Here is an 8,476-nt window from a genome sequence, read left to right as displayed (position 1 = left end):
GGCAGGAAAGTTATTGAATACAACCCCAATGGAGGGTAAATCTTGGAAGAATCTTTCCCAACGATTTGGTTGGAAAGTGAAAACTCATGGTAAGAGTTTTTTTTATTTTTTATTTAACTCTTTATTGTTTTTTCCAGAACTTATTTTAATCCTTCTTTTTATCAGGATTTGCTGTCCGAGGGATTAGTGCCAAGGCGGTCGTGTCTTCCCATATTTCTTTGGAAAGAGCCCAATAGATAATCTTAGGTTCTTCATCGAAAAAGAAAGCTGCTAGTGACCAAGACTCCGAAGAAGAGGAAAATGGGGGTTCCTTGGTAAAAAGGCCACGAGCTCGTAGGCGAATCATTTCTGATGATGAAGCATCCCCCCTCGTTCTACTCCTCTTACCGAGTCTATTGAAGCCCCGATGATGATCCCTGATGATGAAGTTCTCGTTGCTGCTCATGATTCAGTTGAGCAACTTTTTAACCGCGGGTTTGGTGGTGAAAATTTAGGTCCGATTTCAGATGAAGCACCTCTTGCTTCTTTTTCTACTCCCGTTCCTGTCATTCCTCCTTTGCCGATCGTGGCTGTTACCGTTCCTCCCCAGGCTATTATGACTGCTTCCACACCCTTGACTACTCCTCCTTCAACTGCTCCTTACACAGAAGTTGGTTCTTCAAGTAGGAGTGGTGCTATAAGGCGAGTTACCATTGAAGTCCTCGCTGAAGGTAACCTTTTAAGGAAATCAGGTCAAGCTGATGTGTGGCTAAAGCCTTTGATTGGTCCAGTTGAGAGAGCTAAGCTTGATAGCCATAGTTCTATGACCTTGATGAATGATACAGTGCATGCTTCTTTAAAGGTATTCCTTTTTCAAGCTTTACTTTGACATTTTCCTATCTTCAGGATTCTCATTTTTCCCCTTTTTTTAGGTTAATCTAATTGGCACGGAGATAATGAAAATGGTTACCCTCTTAGAGAAATTAATGCGTGACTACCAAGTGGAGGTGGATAATTGGAAGGAACAGTGTGAAAGTATTCAGATCGACGTGGAAACTTTAGAAGAAAGTAAAAGTACCTTAGAGCAGCAGGTACGGGCTTTGACTTCAGAGTTGACAGTTGAAAAAGCTTCTTCAAATTGAGTAGATAAGGAAAAGGCTCGTCTGGAAACCTCTTTTTTCGAGCAATTGTCCAAGGCAAGTGAAGAAATTAGAGAGTTGAGGGCTCTCTTAGGTGAAAAAGAAGCATATGCTGGTGAACTCGTGCAGAATTTGACTCAAATTCAAGAAGACTTCCGGGTATCTTCTGATAAGCTTTGTTCTTTAGAAAATTCCCACACTTCTCTTCAAGCTTCTTATGAATCTGCCTTGGATGAAAATGAAAAGTTAAGAAATGAAATTGTTGACTGGGAAAGAGATTACGAGATCCTTGAAGATAAAAGTGTCATTGCAGTGAGTTGGGCATTTTTAAATTCTCGCCATGATACCCTCGTTGAAGTTAGTCAGGAGAATTTTAACTTGGAATCTGAGTTAGCCAAGATCAAAGAGACTATTGATAAGACTCAGCAAAACCAAGATTTTTCTTCTCCCGTGGCTGAAGTTTCTGAAAATGTTGAAGATGATACGGGTATGCCCACTCCTTCAAGTCAAGTTGAGCTTGCTGTTGTTGATGTCCCTACTTCAGTTCCTTCATCTTCTCAGTGAAAATATATATTGTTTGAATTCCTTTGTGTTTTTTTTCTTTTGGTGGTATGTGATTGTGACCCTTGGTCTTTTTAAGGGTTTGTTGAAAACGTTAAGTCCTCAGACCTTTTATGGGGCACTTTGTATAAACAACTTTTGGTTTATGACTAAGTTCATACTTAGTCTAAATTTGTTAATATTAAGAAGTTTTCGTTGCTGTTTGAACTTCTGTTTTGTTTATTCTTGCCTTTATTTTTAAGGACTTACTGAATAACTTGCATTTTTATTTTTCAAAAATGCTTCTGTTAACTTCATGAATACTTGAATTAATCATAAATTTTATAAAAGAGGGCCCTTTTATATTTGACATTTAATGAAGAAGACGTCTCAACTTCATAATGGTGTTAATGTACGATAAAATAAATAGGAATACACATGTTTTTTGGAATAACTTTGACAAGTCTTTATTTGAACTTTGTCAAGTTTTAAATAACACTTTACATGTATTTAAATTACTTCTATAACTTTCTCGTAACTGTTTTCCTTACAACAGATTTCAAACAAGAGTAATGAATATAAGGTTTTTACTTATAACCCGTTTCAGTACATTGCCTTTACCCTAACTATGATAAGGTTTTTCTTTGGCCTTAGCTCATGACTTTGCTCTGCACTTGACTCACTCAATGAGTAAACTTCTCAGGCTTGATCTTTGATTATTTTCTAATCTTCTTTGCCTTCTTTATACACATGTCTATGTATATTATATAGTCCCTCAAGTGTTTAAGCTTTGAAGTATGAAATCTCGAGCACTTGATTATTCCTCTCATTTGGTCCTTTCCCTGAAAAGAAAAAACACACAAAACTTGGAGGTGCGATTATAGATGAAGAATGCTTAACCCGTCTGAATATCTATCAGAATAGTTGTAACCCTAGATCGGGAATTTTAATTTATTCCACGTGCCTTGCAGGTCGTGATTCATCATTTAGTATGGGTTAGTTTTTTGCCTATCATCTAAAATCGTTAGTAAAATTTTAACAATTCAAAAATAAAATTTTAAAATATGGATACCTGACCATGGGTATTCCTTAGAAATAGTATCTCTTCAGGTGAACGACATTCCAGTGTGAAGGTAGTATCTTACCATCCATCGTTTCCAGCTCGTATGCTCCTTTTCCTGCGATACCATGAATCCTGTAGGGTCCTTCCCAGGTTGGACTCAATTTTCCTGCATTAGCCGCCTTCGTAGATTGAAAAACTTTTTTGAGCACGAAATCCCCAATCTTGAAGTATCTTAGACGCGCTTTTAGATTGTAGTATCGTTCCATGACCTGCTTTTGTGCTGCCATTCTTATTAATGTAGCTTCCCTTTTTCCTTCAAGTAGATCATGGTTTATGCACATTTCTTCATCATTGTATTCTTCTGATGCTTGTGTAAACCTCGTACTTGGCTCTCCTATTTCAACTAGAATTAAGGCTTCAGCTCCATAAACCAATGAGAATAGTGTTTCTCCCGTACTTGTTGTTGTTGTTGTTGTGCGGTATACCCATAAAACATCAAGTAGCAATTCTGGACAATTACATTTGGATTCCTCCAAACGCTTCTTTAAATTGTTGATAATGACTTTGTTTGTTGACTCAGCTTGTCCATTACCCACCGGATGATAAGGTGCGGATGTAATCCTTTTGATCTGCCAACTTTGAAAAAACTCTGGGATTTGTGCGCCTATAAATTGAGGTCTATTATCACACACGATTTCCTTTGGCACACCGAATCGACATATGATATTTTGCCAAATGAAATCTCTAACTTCTTTTCTCGTACATGTTTGAATGTTCCTACTTCCACCCATTTAGTAAAATAGTCAGTGAGTACAAGCAAGAATTTTACCTATCCTTTTGCTTGTGGTAGTGGTCCTACGATATCCATCCCCCATTTCATAAATGGCCACGGTGCAATAACCGAATGTAACAACTCCGCAGGTCTATGCATGTTATTACCATATCTTTGGCATTTATCATATTTAGCCACGAAATTTTCCGCTTCTTCTTCCATTTTAAGCCAATAATGACCTGGCCTAATCATGGTTCTTACCAATGATCTTCGTCCGGCATGATTCCCACAATGCCCTTCGTGTATTTCTCTCATTACATATTCCGTCTGTGAAGGCTCGAGGCACCTTGCTAAGGGACCACCGAACATTTTTCGATAAAGATTGCCTTGCTTTAAACAATATTGAGCAGCCTTTTTTCGAAGCACGTGAGCTTTTTTCTTGTCTTTAGGGACGGTTCCATACTGCAAAAAAAGAAACAATCTCATTCCTCCAATTCCAGGTTAAGTTATTAAAATTTACCTCATTTTTGTCTGGATCAAGTACTGAATGAAACAAATGAATTACTTTCATTGCTTGCCACGTCTGCTGCAGATGCGAGATTGGCTAGGGCGTCCGCCTCGACATTTTCATCTCTTGGTATTTGCATAACTTTCCAAATTTGGAATTGCCTGATCAGATCCCGTACCTTCTCTAAGTACTGCTGCATCCGTGCTTCCCTGGCCGTATAAGTCCCCAGCATTTGATTAACTACGAGCTTCGAATCGCTTTTGATTACAATCTGATTAATGCCGAGTTCTCGCGCTAGTTCTAAACCTGCAATCACAGCTTCATACTCTGTCTCATTGTTAGTTATAGAATGACATTTAATGGCTTGTCGAATGGTTTCACCCGTAGGTGGTACCAAAATAATTCCTAAGTCTGCACCCTTCACATTAGATGAACCATCAGTAAATAAAGTCCAAATTCCCGGATTAGATTCGTTGAACACCTGTAATTCTTTTTCTGCTTCCAATTGCATTCCTTGGCTAAAATCAGCCACAAAATTTGCTAACACTTGAGATTTTATCGTGGTTCTAGGCTGGTATGTGATGTCATATTCACTTAATTCTATAGCCCATTTGGCTAACCTACCTAACAACTCATGCTTGTGTAATATATTGCGTAATGGATAAGCAGTTACTACAGCAATAGGGTGACATTGAAAATAAGGCCTTAATTTTCTAAATGACATGATTAATGCAAGTGCAAGATTTTATAATTGAGGATACCACATCTCCGTATCTAATAAAGTTTTGCTGACATAATAAATCGGAGATTGTTTACCTTGATCTTCATGAACTAACACAGCACTTACCGCTACTTCGGAGACAGCAAGGTAGATGAGCAATCTTTTCCCAACTTTTGGTTTTGCGAGCAACGGTGGATTTGATAAGTATGTATTCAAATTTTTGAGTGCATGTTGACATTCCTCAGCCCATTAGAGCTGATCTTGCTTTTTAAGAGCTGAAAAGAATTTAAAGCATCTTTTTGATGATTTGGAAATGAATCTCCCCAAGGCTGCAATTCTTCCTATCAACCTCTGCACTTCTTTTTTACTTATAAGCATGTCAGGGATCTCTTCAATGGCTTTAATCTGTGCGGGATTCACTTTAATACCACGGTTAGAAACAAGAAAACCCAAAAACTTACCTGATGCAACACCAACTGCACATTTCTCAGGATTTAATTTCATATTGAATTTTCGCAAGATCTTAAACGTATCAGACAAGTGTGATATATGATCCCCTGAGTGTTAGGTTTTAACGAGCATATCGTCTATATAGACCTCCAGAGTTTTTCCCAAATGTTCTTGAAACATTTTGGTCACTAGTCTTTGATATGTTGCACCAGCATTTTTGAGACCAAAAGGCATTACTTTATCACAATAAGTCCCCCTGTCTGTTATAAATGAAGTTTTCTCTTCATCTGTAGGATCCATTTTGATCTGGTTGTATCCTGGATACGCATCTAAAAAGCTTAACAACTCATGTTCTGCAGTAGCATCAATTAGTTGATCTATATGTGGTAATGGAAAAGAATCTTTAGGACAAGCTTTGTTAAGGTCTGTGTAATCTACACAAACACGCCATTTACCATTCTTTTTTGGTACCACAACAGTATTGGTTAACCAGTTAGGATACTTTACCTCGCGCATAGACCTAATTTTTAGTAATTTTTGGACCTCATCTTGAATCACCTGATTTTTGAAAGTTCCTTGCTTTCTCTTCTTTTGTTTGACAGGTGGATATGATGGGTCTTCATTTAATTTGTGAGTCATTAACTCCGGTGGTATTCCTGTCATATCAGAATGGGACCAAGCAAAACAATCCACATTAGTTTTCAAAAATTCAATCAACTTACCTTTCATGTCCTGGCTTAGATTGCCCCTACGTAGACTTTCCTTTCATGCCATTGTGTGAATAACATTACAACCTCCAGTTCTTCAAATGTTGTTTTGATATTTTCGTTTTACTCTGGTTCTTGAATGGCATCAGGCCTTGAGTCCACATCTGTTCGCCCTTGTTCAGTTGAGGTTTGTGTTGTGCTACCCTCAACTGGATTCTGTAACTGCTATTTTTCTTCGTTTCTCGTACTTGAATCTATTACAGAGTTGATGCTCCTGGATGTCTATTGATCCCCACGGATTTGACATACTCCCCATGGTGATGGAAATTTAATTACTTGGTGTAAGGTCGACGGAATGACATCCATCTCGTGAATCCATGGTCTTCCGAGAATCATATTGTAAGTCATCTCCATATCTACCACCTGAAACTTTGTATCTTTGACAACTCCTTCTGTGAATGTAGCAAGTATTACCTCCCCTTTTGTCACGACGCTGGAATTGTCAAATCCAGACAAAGTATGCGCCTTTGGTACTAATTTATCTTCAGCTTGCATCTCGCACAGTACTCTTAGCAGAATAATGTTCACGGAACTTCCTGGATCAATCAAAACTCGTTTCACATTAGTATCATATACAAGTAGAGATATTACTAGTGCATCGTTATGTGGTGATAATATGACATCCGCATCTACATCATCAAACGTAATACTTTCTTCTTCTAAGGCATGTTGCACCCACTTCCCGTGGGTAATTGTGACTTTGGAAATTTTATTGGCTGCTGTGTATATCACACTATTGATGTCTTCACCTCCGCTTATAACATTAACGGTCCTTTTGGGAGAAGGTGGTTTAGGGGGCTCCTGCCTATTCTTCATGTATATTTGCTTACCTCTCTCACTGAATAATTCAGTGAGATACCCTTGCTTTAATAGATGATCAACTTCACCTTGTAGAAACCTGCAGTCTGCTATTTTATGCCCGTGATCGTTGTGAAATTCGCACCAGTGATCAGGATTGCGCCTGTTTGGATTCGATCTCATTTCTTTTGGCCACCACACTTTATCACCCATGATTCTTAAAACAACTACGAGCTCAGAAGTGCTTACATTAAAATTATAACCACCAAATCTTGCCTTCAAGTTTCTATCATTATCTCGTGACTCTCGCGTGTTTCGGTCATTTCCAAATCTTGATGACGAGCCCAACTCTCTATTCCTCGACCTATGATCATACCTGGGATTGTCGTGTTTTGACCGTGAATCTTTTCCCTCTAGGACCATATATGGTTCGTACATATTTTTACCGGATCTTTTTTCGGTTTCCGCCCATATGGAACTTACCTTTTCTTCTTTTTGAGATCGTGAAATAATATCCTCCTATATCCTTAGCGTCGTGCTATACCTGTTGTAAACATTATTCCACGTTGTGGCGGGGAATTCACGAAGACTTTCCTTGAGTCGCCTCATGGCTTCTGAACTTTTTTCATTCAAATTACTAGTGAAGGATATAGCTGTCCAATTGTCAGGTACACGCGGTAACGTCATCCTTTCACGCTGGAACCTATCCATGAACTCTCTAAGAAACTCTGAGTCCCCTTGCTTAATCTTGAAAACATCTTCCATTCTTTTTTCGACTTTTTGAGATCCATAGTGTGCTTTGATAAATGAATCTGCAAGCTCAGCAAAAGAATTTATGGAATTTTCGGGTAAAAGAGAATACCATGTTAATGCTCCCTTAGAGAGTGTTTCACCAAATTTTTTGACCAATACTGATTCAATTTCTTGTTTGGCCAAGTCGTTGCCTTTTACGCCTGTTATAAATGTAGTCACGTGATCTCGTGGATCAGTTGTTCCATCGTATTTTGGAATATCGGGTACTTTTTTCTTTGGAATTGGGAGGGGAGCAGCACTTGGCTTCCAAGGTTGTTGTGAATATTTATCCATATCTATCCCTTTGGTTACGGGCGGTACTCTAGGTATTTGCTCTATGTGGTCACTTTGCTCCTTGAGCTGTTTCTGCAATGTTAGTACTAAATTTTATAAATCAGAATTGACTAAGTTACCTGCTTCTCCTTCTCGTGACTCGCTGGGGATTCCTCCACTACCTGAATTAGCAAGCCCAGAACGAGGATTCTCCAAAGTGTTGTTATTTGGAGTGGGTGTTGGTGGTGCAATAGGTAATTGGCTGACAAAGGCCTCAAGAGCTTTATTGACTTGTTGAGCGATTAGCTTTTGCAAAGCTTCATTGATAGCTTCATCATTTTCAAATTGAGCGTTTTCATTTGCATGAGATCCATCAAGAGTGCCTTCTCGAGACCGCCGAGGGGAGCTTTGGGGAGAAGGGATCGGGGTGTGATCATCCTATGGATTCCCCTGGAGTTGATTGTTTCCTTGGTTTCCTTGGGTGTTATCATTAGTGTTTGACATGGTTGATGCAACAAAAAAGGTTAGGCTAAGAAAGAATAGATTATCAGATTTCCGGCAACGGAACCAATTTGTTTAACCAAAAAGTTGAACTTCGGTCAAAGCTTTAATTTAGAATAACTCGGGTTACTGATAGTCAGAAATGAATAAGGGAAATTGATTTTGCTAACAAC

The sequence above is a fragment of the Nicotiana tabacum genome, chromosome 11, assembly GCF_000715075.1.
Source record: "Nicotiana tabacum cultivar K326 chromosome 11, ASM71507v2, whole genome shotgun sequence".
NCBI lineage: Eukaryota > Viridiplantae > Streptophyta > Magnoliopsida > Solanales > Solanaceae > Nicotiana > Nicotiana tabacum.
The sequence above is the reverse complement of the archived record's forward strand: the minus strand, read 5'-3'. Positions refer to the sequence as shown.